The 18,474-nt window shown below is 30.2% G+C and overlaps 1 protein-coding gene across 2 annotated transcripts in view; it reads right to left on the bottom strand.

The window, feature by feature from the left end:
- Positions 1-17,323, bottom strand: part of LOC124534043 (lachesin-like) — a 107,038-nt gene extending 89,715 nt beyond the window's left edge. For both annotated transcript variants that reach the window (XM_047109683.1, XM_047109693.1), the window contains exon 1: positions 17,040-17,323. The gene's annotated coding sequence lies outside the window, so the exon portion shown is untranslated. The remainder of the gene's footprint in view (positions 1-17,039) is intronic.
- Positions 17,324-18,474: the final 1,151 nt, after the last annotated feature.

Genomic DNA, 18,474 nt, shown 5'->3' with positions numbered 1-18,474 from the left:
TTATTCAAAAAGGCTCAAAAATTACATTTGAATCGTCATGTAACAATTTTGAATTAAATATAAAGCTACTACCAGTTAGGAACATAGATTCTACCGAGAACTAACAGGCATGAAAACCGAAAAAAAAAATAGTTACTCTTTTTCCACAATTTTCATTGCAAAGTATGTCTGTGTGTGTATGAGAGAGTATTAAAGTATAACTAGAGTTATATGTATGTAACTTTATTGTATAGATATAAACAAATTCCAAAGCCTCACTTTTTTAACAGTAATATGATATTGTATTGAGTTTATATCTTATTTATCAATGACAAGAAATAATTGATCAAACCAGTAAGTATAACGAAAGTTGAGTTTTTTAAATATTGGTTTATTATTAATTTGACAGACATTATTGTTCTGTAAATCTTAAATAATATGTTATGATTGCGTTTAATTCTTATTATTTATTAAATACAGTTTCAAATTCACACGGATAGAATAAGGATTTACATAAAATATTTATAACGCATGATAAACGTACAAATGATAATTATTTTTGTAGTATATATATGTGGTTTGGCACTTACTTGATGATAAGTGATCACCGTAATCTATTGAGTACTTTTAAGCATTCCTGAGATACGGTGTCTTTTGTGCCTACACTTGCTCATTCATCCTTCAAACAACAATAATCCAAAGTATTGCTGCTTAGTGGTATAATGTATGCTAAGTGGGTGGTACCTCCCCAATCGGGCTTACACAAAGCCCTACCATCAAGTAATTATTAAGCATTACATAATTATCGTAGCAACTGATATATGCTTGCGTATTTGTAATGAAGCCGTGAATTCCAAACGATCCTTAAACTAATTGAGTTATACATGTTCTAAATTTGTGTTTATGATGTATTACATACTTAGTTTTAAATAATATAGGTCACACCGTACAGGTTGTATATTATATGAACTTGACACAGATTATTTAATCAGTATGGTTGAAAAGAACCGAAAGAGACTACAAGTAAAGGCGTATTGGTCGTATATTGGCGGTGTACGGAACCATTGTTGGCCACTCAACACCAATGGCACATTTGCTCATCCGCCTATTTAAGGTAAAAATATATAGGTACTATGTAGTGATGAATAAAGTTTATAGTCGTTTATTTTTGTCTTAATTATTTTAAGAATAACATAATTTATTGACAACAAGATGAACATGCGGTTTTTCCTGTTTGAACTGCCTAAAATTTGCACAAATCAACAAACCGTTGCCCCCCCCCCTCCATTTCATACCTTAGAGGATTGATTAAAGAAAGTCATCATTATTTTACTTACGAAATTAAACTATTTCCATTAATTATAATAATATTAGTAAAGATATGCTCACATATACAGGTATGTAAATGTCTCTATGGTTCAATAGTAATACAAAAAAAATACTCAAATAACTTAACTTAAAAAACTACCTTTTTAAAAAGAAAGAAAAAGTGAATGGCTAGAAGGACGGAAAATTTTGTTTGATTGAGAGAACGTATTTTAAAAATTTGAAGCGTGTGTTCGAATTTTATAAAAGTAAAAAATATATCCGATTAACACATGAAACGATTTTATGAATTGTCTACGAGGCGTAAGTCAAAATCATACCTATCAAAAAGTTATATAAGTTTCAAATTCGAGTATCAAATTTGTCGTTGTCTATTAGTAATTCAAAAACGATCGATTACTAATTTAGGATACAGAACGTTAAATAGGAACCTGACATTAGAAAATTAGTCGTGTTTATCGAAAGTAATTTCAAACGATCGAATAGGATAATTGTCTAGATAGATATTTCAGGCTAATATCCTTATGGATGAAATTGCACTGGCTCATTCACCGTTGAAACCGGATCACAATATCATAACACTAGTTATTGCTGTTTGGCGGTAAAATATGTGATGAGTAAGTGATATACATATATAATGAGGTGGGATGTACTGCTCGAGTACAATAAAATCTTGGTATATTTTTTATAATTATTATTTATTTGTAATATACCAAGTATAACTTAAACAAAACTACAGTATGGAAAAAATCCTGGCCAAGTCCGAGTAGGATTGCTCGAGAGGATTTCGTATCATTATCTATAAAAACGAGTCATGTCTGCTGTATCAGAGCCTTCTTAAATATCTATTTAATTCTGTTTTTTGGTATTTGTTGTTATAGCGGCAACAGAAATACATCATCTGTGAAAATTTCAAATATTTAGCTTCCACGGTTCACGAGATTACAGCCTGGTGGCAGACAGGCAGACGGTCGGAAATACGGCCAGTGGATTCTTAGTTTAATGATCCATTTCACTCTTTGGGAACCCTAAAAACATCAAAATTAATCCATCGTGTAAGAGTTAATTTACGAACGCATACAAACGCTTTCATATATATAAAGAATGAGATTGTTTTTAATAAGGTATCTTTAAAATGTTTGTACACTTTCAAAAACTTCGCTGTTATAAAAAGCGTCAGGAGGATTTAATAAATTACTGCCGTGAAGTGTCTGTAGAACAAATTTAACGCTGTCTAAGGGTGTGCAATTTTATGTGTGCCTCTTGTAATTTGCGTGCGCTACTAAGCCTTTACTTGCTCTGAACTTAATTAGATTAAAATATACGATTGACAAGGATAAGGCTTAATAATTTCTTCCTGGCCTAGTTTCGGGCGCGGTGGTTGATCTTAACTAATATTATAAATGCACTGGTATATTATCTTCACTATTCAAATGATCATTATAAAATTTTGCATACACGGTATTAGGGAATAAAAAAGGACGTAAGATATTTCCCTTTCACACATTCGAACATTCTTTATACTATTACGCAGAACGTGTTTTATTGGCGATATGTGTGCGCAAACATAAATATACTTTCTTTGCCATAACTAATTTAATCTATGGCTTAGAATTTACATGACCAGTGACATGTCAAGTGAAGGATTTACTGCAAGGACTTTGTGCAAGCTCGTTTGGGTAGGTACCACCCACTCATTAGATAATCTACCGCAAAACAATAGTACTCAGTATTGTTGTGTTCCGGTTTAAAGGGTGAGTTAGCTAGTGTAACTACAGGCGTAAGGGACATAATATCTGAGATCCCAACGTTGATGCACTGGTGATGTTACAAATATTTAATATTTCCTACGGCGTCATTGTCTATGGGCGGTGGTCACCACTTACCATCATTTGGTCCATTTTCTCATCCGCCGGAATCTGCAGGAATAAGTATTTACTTGTTTCCCGAGGTGTGGCACCAATTTCCTAACCGTGGGTTTACGGCATTAAAAACTGGGACATTAGGTTGCCGTCTTTACACTCTGTGTCAAGTCTGTGCAGCGCCGACACAGGTCGATAAGTATTAATAAGTTTACAAAAATATTATAATTAAGATTACGCTTTAATATTCCACGTTAATTATATTAAATTTTCCAAGTTGTGAATTTGATTATAACAAACACAAAGGCTGAACGTCGATAAACTTTTTCTACGAACAAAAATATTTACGAATTAAAGGCAAAAGTCTTGAGAAACAAGCAATGCAAACTTTGCAAAAAGTTTTCTTGAATTAAACGAAAATAAGATGTTATATTAAAGAATAAAACATACGACAATCGGAAAATATCCTTTTGCTTTAAAATGCGGAAATGAATTAATTGTGATTATTTTATTTGTAGGTACATACAGTATCCGCTGATATAACTCAGTGGTAATGCTTGTAAATTTTAGCCGAAAATAGCGTTAGTTGGCAGTCACCAGCGTGAGTTATAAGCTGGTAACAAACATTGTTTAAACGAAGAGTAGAGGCAAATTTGTTACACCTGGTTTCCATTTACAGAAATTCAATATATCCTTCATTGAACAGAGTGTTCGCTTCTATATAAAATTACTTATATACTTAGCTTTGCCAACTTAACGTCATATAGGTTGGCGGATAACAAATTTTATCCATCCCTCTCCATCCATCCATGTTGGTACATTACCGCCAATGTTGGTACATTGGCTATGCGAGACATAATGTTTTAATATCCAAGCTTGGACCACCAAGCTTGGACCACCAAGCTTGGGTATTACAATATTATGTCTCATGAGTATATTGGCTCATTTACTATTTTAACCAAACAAAATACTGCGTTGTGTTGTTGTTTGGCGGCAAAATGTTCGATAAGATATTTAAGTCATATGATAAGAAAATATTGATTTAGCGTGTATATATCAAAAAATGACGTAATCCTTCTTATGACTAACTATTAAGATTTAGTCACCTAAATGGTGTGGAGTTAATTATCTTAGATTTCCAATCAGAATAAAGTAAATATTTAACCTAATCGTTGATAAAGAGTAACTACTGAGTAGCTAGCCTTAGGTTTAAATTAATCTTGTTTAAAGACAAAATCAAAAGTACTTTCTAGAGCCTTTTTGAATTTTCGGTTTGGGTATATTCTGGTTAATTTCGTTTATAGTAACAATTCATAAAGCTTTAAAATTTATTTTGATTTAATTTAAATAATGTAATTATTTACTGTTAATAATGTATGTACATAACCATTGTAATATAGTAAATGTAGAGTAAACCCATAAACGTTAAAGTTGTGGATAAAAAACTTAAGTTGTAAATCAGGTTGAGTGTACTTCATTATAACAGGAACATACATTTCATACAGTATTTATGTATTGACATAGATAGTGAGTTATATATATTTTTGAAACAATGAATCTATAAATAAATAATCTTTCGGAATCCTTTGAATATAATACATACTATCAATATAATTAAAATAAATTATTCCAAATATAGGATCGAATAAGTATCCCTCGAAGAGATTAGATTCCACTTATAACACATTTTTTAAAAGCTAAAATATTCTTTAATATTATTAGATAGATTAAAACGTATAAATAATTACATTTATTTGGAAATTAACGACATTGTGAGTCATTATATAAGACAATAATAGACGTTGAATCAATGTGTTCTTGACGTAGACTATAACCATAGGAAGTCGTAATTAATGTGAGTGCCATAACGCGTTTCCCTTCCGTGCTGCGTGCATCGCACGACATTATCGTATTGTGTAAAGCCTCTTTATGCTCGTTCATAAGTTACTTTAAAGTTATGCGCTCGGACTGGGTGAATTATTTCAATTTGCGAGGAATAGTTTTAAAGTAATCAAGTTTTTAGGGTTGTTTCGCATGACTCGTTTTTGTTGGCGCATAAAGATGATTAAGATTTCAAATCTTATCTCAACTTAGGTCGTCTTTCAAGCGACCTACAGCTTTAAAAACATTATATTGTGGCTCGAGTGTTTTATTATTAATCTTTGCTACCACATATCGATTGATACTGAAATAAACTGTTTCACTTTTACGTAATTAAGTCAGTCTGTTAATGTGGCCCCTATTGTGTCCTGATCTGATTATTAAGTCGAGATGTAGACAGTGCAATTCTTTAATGATTTTTTTAAATCGTTTATTGTGATTAATTTAATATATCTAGTTTCCAAAACGAGAATTTATGTAACATTTTTTTTTTAATTTTTATTAGGATAGTGATTCGTATTTTAAAATTGTTTAACAATTGCATACATTTGAAACAAGAATTTGAAAATTATCAAATTAAATATTAGAAGATTCATCAGCCACATTTCCTTCAAAATAGGCATCAAAAAGTTATACTCTAAATAACAATACACTTGTTTTATAGTACACTGATCAAATTAATATATCTAGTTTTCAAAATAAAAATTTATGCAACATAGTTGTAATTTTTAATCGCATAATGAGTATTTTAAAATTGGATACGATTACATAAATTAAAATGAAGATTTATAAAAAATATCAAATTGTCTATCAGAAGTTTGATGAGCTAAATTTCCCTCGAAATACACATCAAAAAGTAATATTCTAAATAACAATACAAAATCAGTCACAAAGCTTACCGCATTGATCAGACAAATGTTAAAACTGACACAATATACACAAATTAATGAACGATCAACTGAAAACATTACAGTATCGGCGTTGGCAATTTCAACTCATTTGTAAGAGCAATTATAAAGCAGTGTAATCAGGCCGGGCATGTGGTCGCGATCCCTGATGCTTTGGCGCAATAAAGTGATTAGTATGAATACGGAAAATAGCTCTCGTGCGTCTAAATATTGAATGTCAACAAAATGACTATTTGCTTCAAATCGAATCATTAATTTAACTTCACCTCTTAATTATGAATAAATGCTATTTAAAAGCAATGCTACTAAGTAGCATGCTTATTAATGAGAATACAAAAGGTTGATGAAAATATGTTTGCTAATAAGTAAGGAATTTGACCACATGTAAATCTATTTTATTATGTTCTTGCACATTGTATGCATATTTTGAATATTCAACGATTAAGAGATGATTAATAAGGACTTCTTGCTACTTTGACCTGAGCTTGTGAATCTCATTTAAAATTCATGTTTATTATATAATCTGTTCTTGAAGGTACAAGGACAGTCGCTTAGCTGATTGTAACTCCCTTATTACTATAGTTTTTATTTTTTGTTTTAGAAATATTTTTTATGTATTTTTTAAGTTGAAAAAAAATTAAGATGATTTTAAGTTCTTAAGAAATATCTGACTGGTCTAGTTTTATTATTTTTTTTTAAGTGAAGCAATATATTTTTTTCTGAACGTTGAATTCTTTACCAAACTCCTACTGAGTTTGGCAAAAAATTCAATTATATAATTATAATTGTAAAGAATTAGTATCATTCGTTTATATATGATAACTATACGATCGATCACAATAAAAATGACGCACCTTACTTAATACGTACCAAGATTTATTAAAAATTACTAAATCATTATTGATTAGATCAAAAATACCATAGCGTTCAATTTAATTTAAATTATAATGTCGTTTAAGATAAATATCAAATTCAGTAGCTTTTAAGTTGGTATATGCACATGAATATATTCTCACAACTCTTTGAAGGGATTAGTTCCTTAGCGTTCCCTTAGAGTATGTATTCAGATAAAGCATTGTAAGTGCAGACAAATGTTTATATCAGTCTTAGTAGATCTTTGTGTATAAAACTTGGTGCTGGGCTTTGTGCGAATCCGTCTGGGTGTCATCTATTCATCATATATTTTACCGCCAATAGTGCATGGTTCTGGTTCGAAGGGTGAGTGAACACGTGTAACTAAAGGTAACAAGGGACATATCATCTCAATTTCCAAAGTTGGTGGTGAATTCGCGAATTCCTTAGAATAATTAAAATTTCTTACGGCGTCCATGTCTATGGATAGTGTTGACCTCTAGAGAGAGTACTTAATGGAATCAAAACAGTAACTGTGTCTTCTCTAAATATTATATAATGTAATGTATGAACAGAAAAATATTCATTATTCGGTGAGAAAATGTTATATTCATAACAAGGAATAAACACAATACTCATAACTGTTACTCTACTGCATGGAAATGAACACGGCTTTACAACAGGATCCCAGAAAACGGTCAAAATAAAAAAAGTTGTAAAGGTACGCTGGGCAAAAGCTTTTTATAAAACCAGAGTTCATGATTGATAGCATACCTTGGGAATGAAACGACGGCCTTCTGGCTTTTTTAGTGATATCGCATACATGTTTAAATAATCCGAACCAGTGAAAAATCCCGCTAAGATTTTTCACTGATTCTTCTACTCAGATCAGGGTGTTTTCTTGTACGAGTTTGCGATAGTGGTTATTTCACAATCAATATGTTATTTATTGATTTACTCGTATCCTTCTCGTATTATGCTTGCATAATATTTTGATATTAATTATTAAAAGCTATAAGGTTTTGTCGTCATTTGTCATATTGTGTGAAAGTCATTCGCTTAGCCTTATAAATTGATTTATAAGGTCAGGCGAAATTTTATTTGACATTTGGTATTTATATATGGAAAGGAAATCTTATTTGGAATTATTGTATTGGTAGGTTGGTTCGCCGAAATGCTTGTTGAAAAGGCGTGTCGTTCAAATTTTGTAAATAAGATTTACAAACTATAAATTGTGAGCTAGCGGATAGCGCAACTGTTTTTTAATTCTAATACTGTTTAAGGGCTACAGTAAAGTTCAATATCCATAAAAAATATTTTTTTAATACATTTAAGTTCTTAGTCGTAAAAGTGAATACCTTCGAAGATGCAATAAAAATGACTATCCCGTTTAATTTACTGTTGTATGTTTTTTTACAAGACAAAGTTGACTGTTTTTCTCTTCTTTGGGATGGAAAATCAAGACTCACTCTTCAAATAGAGTATCTGATGAATGAATGGTACCATGGTACCCAGGTGCTTGCACAAAGCTTTACCACTAAGTACCTGCATAGCATCTAGTCAAAGCTGTAGACGAAAACTAGTTTACATATAAACATTGTTATTGTACATAAGTGATTATATCAATTTACTTATCGTTGCATACGAGGCTTCCGCTGAAGGCATCCCTTAATTAATATCATAGCCAGCGAGGCCTAATGAATTGTCAGTGTGACGTGTCGGACAAAAAGTGGCCCGTCATACAACATGCACGAATATCAACGGCTAGCTTTACAGCTCTGCTGTAACCCGCGTACGCAACGCTAGATGTCTAAATGATAGGCACCTATTGGTCGGCCTATTGATTTTCGCCGGACGTTCTCTGATGCTGCGATTTTATTTCAGTTATCATATTTGACGTGAGTTATTTATTGCTTCTATGAAAGAAGATATGGCTATTTAGAATGTTAATTGTGAGATGACGTCCGACAGAGAAGTATGGAAGGAGAAAACATGCTGTGCCGATCCAAAATATAATTGGGATAAGGCTTCTATGAATTTACTGTATTGTCATTTCAATAAAATTATTGTCTTTGTTATGATATAATTATTCAAAATAAATTATGTAAATGACGTTTTTTCACAATTTAGAGTAAATAAAATGACTTTATTAAATACATTGTAGATTCCATTTGTCGTTTGTTTTTTTTTTTGAGTCGTACTGTATAATTAACTTTTATATTTTAGCTCGTATGACACGACCGCTGGGAAGGCAGCGAAATAATTAAAAATAACCTGCTCGAAAGAACTATTAACAATTTCATACAACTTCTATAGTCCAAGGTAATTGTACAAAGTGTTATGAAAGTTAATTGTATTTAACTTTACTTTGTGTGAGTGTGTTGAAATTGGCACGATGCCAAGAAAAATATTAACCACTTAGACGGAATACATTTAGAGGTTATCTAATTTGTGAAGATTACGATGGAAATAGATTTTCGAAAGCTTCGTTCTGTATTAGTCGGATTAAATGAAATAATATGATCTATTTTATAACAATACTCCAGTTAACAGTCCACTTTATAAATAATATAATTAATAATGAATGCCCTACTGTAATATGAAGATTTGTGTAAAGGTTTGTTCTACATTTTATATGGTAGGTTTCGTCCGACTCAATCACCCATTTAGCGAAAATCACAAAATTCATTCATGCTTGTCAATTCGTATATACATAAAATAAAATTGGAGTGTCTGTTTATAATATTAAAATAGGTCTTTTTTACTAAATGTATATGTATTTATACATGGTCCAAATAACATTTTTTTACAATTTTTGTCTGTTTGTTCCGGCTAATCTCTGGACGGCTGGACCGATTTTGACGGGGCTTTCACTTGCAGATAACTGATATAATAACGAGTAACTTAGGCTACAATATTTTTTTTGTTAAATTAAAAAAAGTAATTGGAATTGACAAGCATGAATTACATAATTAATATATTAAATAAATATTATGATTATAATAATATTTGAATTGACAATTCTTAATTTTATTAATATTCAATCGAGTGGGTAAGTCTGTCTGGAAATTTAAAAGCGCCTGTTGGATTGAAAAAATATTTTTGGAATCGCACAATGCTTGATTCATCTTCCTTGCAGTTAAATTACATTATACTTGTCATATCAGCATATATTTCAATATAAAAATGAAACCGTACAAATATAATATTCATTTAATTAAATCGACCCATTAATTAATGATAAACATGGAAACGTTTGATTAAATCACCGACAAAACAGACATTTAATCGTTCCATATAAATTAAGGAGTAAGTATACCTTTTTATAATTTATAACACACCTCTACCTTATTGTTGGGCTAATGGATGTCCGTGCCTTCAGATATCAGTGGTAGCCGTCTTTAAATTACTCAACGCTCAGGAAATGTAGCGTTACTCGTAACTGCAAATCTACTAAGCTGTATTTCACACACTATTAAGATAAGCGACTAAAAACCTCTATCGCGTAAGCTGTAATAGATATTTATTACGTCCTGTTTGTGTCAAACGATTTCTTTTGTTTCATATAACACGGTCCCTTGCTTTTTTGAGATATATGTTTTTAATTTTAGGCTAAGTATGTATTAAAATGTAAGTCTGAACACAGTGCTTAGTTTAGCGCACTAGTGCTTGTTATAAATCCAATGGTGACTTTTGTGAATAATATCCTAAGTATATCAGCAGTCGAATAATAATTTAAATAAAAATAACATTTTAAAAATAATCTTATAATAGCATTGCTGAATCGTTAAACAATTTAAAAGTATTTGTAATAATAAAAATAAGTGTAAAGTGTGTACACTGAAAAATAATATATTAGAAAATCTTAGTAAAGAAATTAGTTAACATCACTAAATATTTAAAAAGTTATATATAATAATGTTAGCTAATACAATCATTTTAGTACGCATATAAGATGTTATTTAATCACTATTATCGAGCGCCATTCGATTATTTTGACTCATCTTTAAGATTAAGAATCTCCGTAGTCTATGTGACAGCCACGTATTGAGAAATTACACGCATGACCAACAGGAAAGTGTTATTTGAGCAAGTATCACCAAATTTTCATAAAATTAATAATTGAAAGGGCTTTAACATCAGTTGTGTTTTTAATAAAAAAAATATTGATAAAAATCTTCAAAATTTAGAGTATGATAAGGATTTGAATCGAAGATTTAAAGCCTTATCAGCTAGTCATACGAACTAACGATGCAGTCTCACTCTCCCGTCTGGATAGGTACCTCCCACTCATCAGTTATTATACCGCTAAATAACAGTACTCAGCATTGTTATGTTTCGTTTTGTAGGGTGAGTGAGCCAGTGTAACTACAGGCACAAGGGACATAACACCTTACTTCCCAAGGTTAGTGGCACATTGACGATGTAAGGAATAGTTAATATTTCTTACAGCGTCATTGTCTATGGGTGATGGTGACCACTTACCATCAGGTGGCCCATATACTCGTCCGCCAACCTATACCATATAAAAAAATATAAATTACAAAAATATTTTTAAACTACAAGCGAGTAGATAAATATAATATCGCATTTGGTATCGGATTAAATTAATGACCACATTAAACTATCTCGCTTACCCTCGTCGGAAAACATCAATACGACCGTTGTTCTGATAAAATAATAATCAATTACACGCACCGTACGATACATTATTAATTATATTCTAAATCAAACTAACAAATATTTGACCCGTTAATTTATAAAACGACGCATTTATAGCAATTATTTCAATATCATATGTCATTTTCATTATTGAAGTGACTTTGTTTTTACGTCATGTTACGGTCTGAACTCGTTTTTATCAACTTGATTTAATGTGTACTGGAATATTATAATTCGATTTTTATATTTTCTCGGCCTTACAAATGAAATGAAATTGTGTACTTATTATCATTATCATACCATCGAATAATTGATTATTAAACTAAAAACGGACTGTCCTTTGTAATAACCTAACCCTACTGAACTTAAAAGTATAAAATACCATAATCACGCAGTATCGTAATCATAATGTAATCTACAGAACTCTGTATGCTCAGTGCTTATAATTACATAAGTTTTACGAATAAAAATGTCAACTCCATCAATAAAAAAAATACACTCTACGTAGTATAAACTTTTTTAACGTTGAATATATTTTATTAGAACGTATAAAATGAAATACATACCATACGTGTATGACTGAAAAATTTGAAAGTTAATCTTATTTTATCTCAAATCATTGCTGTAAATATTTGTAGTAAGCAAATATATATATACATAATAGGTTATAATACGAAAAGTGAATTGTATGTACATGAATGTTTATATATATATATATATATATATATAATATTTATATATACAGTGTTAACAAATCGCCTTACAAATAGACAGATCGGAAATTTGTCTAAAATATAAAAAAAAAACAATTGATGATTTAAACAATACGTAATACAAGAAAGTATTAATTTGCGTAGAGTTGAGATGTTCGGATTAAAGCTTCAAGCATTGAACTGGCTTTTTCGAAAGCTCTTAAATTTTTTTTTTCGTACACAGATATTCATACAGAAAATGAATAGAATATTAAATTATGTTGATCCTCATTTTGTATAAAACTGACGAAGCTTCTTGTTTGGCTTTCAAGATGCTTTTAAGTTAATGAATAAGTAAAAAAAAAATCTATTGAATCTATGATATACAGAGATGTTTTATAAAAATTAACTCGAGATGTTTTTAAGAATAATATATACTATAAATAATACATATTTAATAAAACAGAAATATGCTATCAATCTTCAAAATAAAAAAATGAGTAAATAAATTTACGTATCATTTAATAATTTACTTGGGAGTATGAATTTATAAAACAAAAACATTATTTCTTTTGTAGGGTGTTAGGGGTAAAAGTTTTGGCTTAATCGACGTTTAGGCCTTTGTGTTACTTTATGCCGTATAAAAAAAAATTAAGTGATTTCAATTAGTAATTTAAGTGATTTAATTGTTTAAGTAATTAAAGCAAAAACAATAGAATAAAACTAATTTTATACGAAATTATCATTACTAGAGATTAAATATTCAAATATAATTTATACAGAAAAGTTTTCATGGATATTGTATATTTTAATATATTTTTGTACACACATTGATGTCGAACATATCTATTTTTTTTAATCTGTGCCTCTTTACAATGCAAAAGTGGAACATTCCAGTTCCTATACACATCCAAGTAAATCTCGAAAACTGTTATCAGAATAACATAAAATATTTTATTATCTATCATATTATTATATGACAGATAAAAAACAATCTCAAATATGCACTCTATAAAATTATTAATACATATGTTATTATATGAAATGCATAATTGAAGAGGATATTATAAATAAACTCGATTTTATACCTAGCGTGGCGCCATACCGGATAATTCCTTCTTTGTCGCCCGACACATATGTGACATTAATATTTTTACACTGTGAAAGTTCAACGTTCGGATACAATTATATAATACGAAGAAAAATATAAATATTTAAAATTACTCACTGATTTTAATGAAAAAAAAAACTGAATTAGTTTGTATTACTAAAGGTTGTATTTAAAGTTGCATATTTACCATGTAAACATGGTAAATATTCCGAAATTAATAGCTTTAGTAATAAAAATAACCAGGTTAATTTAAAATCTTAAATTATTTGTAACCTATTAACGTTTTCTGTTATTCAAAACTAATAATTTACTTTTTACGTTTAAAATTTTTAATGTATATTTTAAATTTAAGACGTTTCGATATTTTATTAGTATCGTAGTATGTCACTATGTATGCTATTTTTAAAATTACGTAACGGATTTTGATGCGCTTTTTTGTTAATAGATAGAATGATTTGAGAGGTTGGTTTTTGTATATAATGCATAGACAATACAGTAGTGGTGCACTGATAATTTTAGAGGTTTTAAAGTGATGTCGTAAATAAACACATTTTTACTGCAGTTTCTACACAGTATTGCACCCATGCGAATCCGGGGCGAGTCGCCAGTATCAAGAACAATACATTTATTAACAGATATATTTAAAAGATTAAAAATTAAATTCGTAATCTGTTTTGCGGCGATGAAAATTAACCTTAATTACAAAAGTATCATCGGTATGAAATTTAAAATTGTAAAAAGTGATTTCAGCGCTATTTATTTTTATTCAGTAATATATCGGCAACTTATGTGAAGAGTTGCTTATGGGAATCGGTCTGTTGGAATGTTTTTTATTGAGTTCAAACAAGAGTAATTTTACACGAAATAGTGGCAACACCGACGTCGAATGTCAAAGCTGCAAAATAATAATTAAGATTTACTTTTATATATTTGTTATCGTTAAGGAATCGCTAATGGAAGATGTCGATTAGCGAATGACAGCAAGGTATAATTGTCATTTGGATATCCGATTTAAAAATCATTTGGTAATTTTTATAAGTCAATTTTGATCCAAAAATATAAGACGATAAGACTTTTATTCACAAACATGATCAGTATTATTATAAGATTACCAACATATAAAATGAAATGTAAGGGCTATTTCACACCGCGAAGAAAAACGCCGCGTGGGTTTATTTTTGGAAATTTTAAACACATGCTATAGTGTGCGAGCACGCGTTCGCGATTTAAAAATTCGCGTGGTAAACAAGTTTGTATTTGCGACAAAAGAGACAATAGAGAATTCGTCGAATATTGAGCACAAATTATTTCTATTTTATTACACAGATACAACAACAGCCTGTAAATTCCCACTGATGGGTTATAGACCTCCTCTCCCTTTGAAGAGAAGGTTTGGAACATATTCCACCACGCTGTTCCAATGTAGGTTGGTGGAATACACATGTGGCAGAATTTCTATGAAATTTGTCACACGCAGTTTTCCTTAACCGCTGAGCACGAGATGAATTTTAAAGACAAATTAAGCACATGAAGCAGCGGTGCTTGCCTGGGTTTGAACCCGCAATCATCGGTTAAGATGCACGCGTTCCAACCACTGGGCCATCTCGATTCGATACATTGTTTCATTTTGACGCTAGACGGACAATATAGTTGGCATTGACTTTGGTCATAATTTTTTGAGTAAAATAAACTTTAAAATGACAACAATTTCCTAGATACGGTCACAGGGCAAAGTGCTATTCGACACATGGACCTTTCTTAACGTATCTTCTTCTTCATCTACTCATTATCTTCTTTAATTTCAATGGAAGCAACAAAATGCTCCTTACTTGTATTACCTTAATTGATTAAGAAGAAAATATCAGTCTATAATTTTGTTGAAAGATATTTTTAAATCATAACGATTACACATTTTAACGTTATTAATAAAATAAATGGATAAATTAATAATGTATTATTGATTATTATGTAACTTAAGCATATATTTTTGATGTGCAAAGGTGATTAGAATAGTTAATAAGTCAGTAAAGAACAAACGAGGGTCACGCTCTTTACCTTCCCTGACACTTTTACTCATGCATGTTAATTCGATATGACCGGAAATAATAACGCGCGCTTTACATATATAACCTGAGACGAGAGTGTACTAATTGTTTTCTTCCAACCTTTTATTTTCTTCTGAGATTTTATAATAGTAAACCTCAAACAATAAGCACACTCTTTTTCACACAACTCCATTGACATAATCCGATACGTGTATAAACCGCGTGAAGAAATCGCACGTTATAATTTCGCAGTGCAAACTAAGCCTTATGACGATTTAATATTTTAGCCAGTATAATTTACGGAGTACGTAAATTTAAAGTTTTACTATTTGAAACCGAGCGAAAGTTCAATGTTGAACAAAGTCCTTAATACTTCTTTGCTTAGAATAATTATCTGACGAAGTTTTATTGTAGTTTACTAATTAATCTGGAATATATAAAATGTTTCTTTTACGTAACATTAATATTATAAGATATTTCAAGACATACATTACTACTTAGATAGATATTACTTACTTTATTAATTACTTTTATAAATACTTTTACATAGTTTAGGATGTTTTTTACGACGTTTAAAAATACTTCTGATCATTTATTTTTTTTATTTAAAAATAATTTTTATGGTACAACCAGCGCTCGACATTTTTTGTTCATTCGTATGGCCTTATATATTTTTTTATTAAATATAGTCAAAGCGTCTCAATCATGCAGCAACGAAACTAATATGGTAATGTATTCGCCTTTTGTTGGTTGCAATTTTTTTTTATTACATAGTATATTTAAGTAAATAGAGATTAAAATTACGTGTAAAGTCAATTGATAAAAGTCATTATATGTATAGATCTATCTATGCTTAATATTATAAATGTGAAAGTAACTCAGTCTGTTAGCTTGGCACGTTTAAACCGCTAAAACGATTTAGTACTTTTTTAATTCACTCCTTAAAGGGGTAAATATGGTGGCGGTTTGTGTGCTATAGGAAAAAGTTTTATAAATATCGAAAATGCAAAAACTTCACATAATACTAAAATATAATCATTCTACCGCTTAACAGTACCTGATACATTTGTAAGCCTGCTCGATTATACGTGATTTGAAATCACAACTTTGACGGAATAAAAAAAAAATATATAAAAAGTATATGTACGAAGTATACTTATTGTTACATTAATATATCGATTACATTTAAAAAGCTCAAAATACAGTTAGTGATTTGAAGGAAATTAATTTAAAAATGTTAATATCTTATATAAAATTTATACTTTAAAATCGAATGTTTTAATTAAAATTTATTTCAACGATTATAAATTAAATTAAATATTTTCTAGTTTCTCAACGCCTTTGACTACGCGTTCAATTAATTTAATCCTAGACTAACGTAATTTCCATTTAAAGTAATCTCCTGACTTAAGAATTTATCTTGAACTAAACTAAACAAACATTTCGTCGAATTAAATTAATTATACTTAGCAAAATTTTAATTACACTTTGTTTTAATCTAAAGTTAAATTAAAAGTTATTTAAATTATATAGATTATTTCAAGAAATTTAATTTAAAATTATAAAAGCGATTACATACGTTTGATAGTAGTTATTTACAATAAAATACAAATAATAATTCAAACTACGACTACTATACTTCATAATATAAAAAAAAATATTATTATTATGATAACATATAATTATACTTAATGTGTTAATTTTATAAATAAGATACCTACCCAGATTTTATATATTTGATAATTAACATTTTAGAATCAGTTTATAATAATTATTTATTAATTATACAACACATGCGTTCTTAACACTGCACTCATAGTTTCACAATAAAACTAAAACTTCTTTACATTTTAAACATCCAATATTGTCTATGGACACATTAAAAAAAAAAACTATTTATTTAATATTTTTTTGAAATGTAAACACCAAAAGTTACTTCGCGTAAAATGTGTCACGAGAAGAGTTCAGAAGTAGCGTGCGGATGCGACACAGGCCCGGTGCGTATCTCAACTCGCACTGGGCATCGTCTGTGTCACGCGGCACGCTAGCGATTCTCAAGCGATGCAGCCGCGATTCATGCGCGGATGACTGAGTAGGAGGGGCCTTGAACAAAACCACGCCCACCAAGGAGCTACACATTTCTTTTTCAATATGTGTAATTCAATTTCGCTTATGTCTTGGCTGGGAAAGTTGATGCCCCGTTGTCGTTCAACGCAATGTTTTTATGTAAAGTGTAATGTAGTTCGAGAACCGAGTCGGCCCGCGTTACTACGCCGTGTGATTTCCCCTTTCGTTTTTTTTTTTGCCAATTTCACGTGCGGTTGCTCATATCTAGTATGGTAATTCGAAAGTACTTGAAACTCGGAATAAATGTTTTTTTTATAACATTTTTTTTATACTTTAAATTGATTTTAATAAATCCTAACATTGATCCAATATTATTTTATTGACTATAAACTTTTTTAATTTTATATATATATGTTTTTGTAGATCGTTGTTTAATTTATTATTTCAGTCATAAGTTATGTATCACGTACATAACGTAGCACCAATAAATCCTACCCAAAAACCCACAGCCCGTAGCCACAGTGGAAACGGTGTAGGTACACGGCGAGTGTTGTAAAGGAATTCACTAAATTATAACAGTAAATTAAGCGCTAGTTTCATTTGCGTAACAAAGTGAATTATGTGTCGGTGTCTTAGTTCTGTCACCGCCAAAGTTACTACGGTTCAAAATTAATACAGTGCCATAAGCTAGCGTAATACCCTTACGCCCTCAAGACACCTATTTTACCGTATCAAATTTTGTATTTTTGTTCATTGTATTCGAAACCTTATTTACATTTGTTAGAAGAATCATAGTTGAACAAAAACGTTTTGGCGTGTTAGACATTACACAAATTTTTAATGATTATTATTAAATGTTCGCCTATTTGTTTAGTGTCGTATTTAACAAGGTCCTAATGGCAGTTGACGTCCATGAATTATCTAACGTAAGATCATGTTAACACTAAAACGTTTCGTCATAGATGTTGCCGAGAATATCAAATTATACGACACCTTTGAAATGGAGGTCTTTTAAATTCTCGACTACGAGGCGGATAAGAGGTTCTTCTAAAGTAGATCGCCTCTTTACACTAACGTTTTAAATAACAA

Source organism: Vanessa cardui, chromosome 1, assembly GCF_905220365.1.
Source record: "Vanessa cardui chromosome 1, ilVanCard2.1, whole genome shotgun sequence".
Taxonomy (NCBI): Eukaryota; Metazoa; Arthropoda; class Insecta; order Lepidoptera; family Nymphalidae; genus Vanessa; species Vanessa cardui.
Note: the sequence above shows the minus strand (reverse complement) of the source record. Positions and strands in the feature narration are given on the sequence as shown.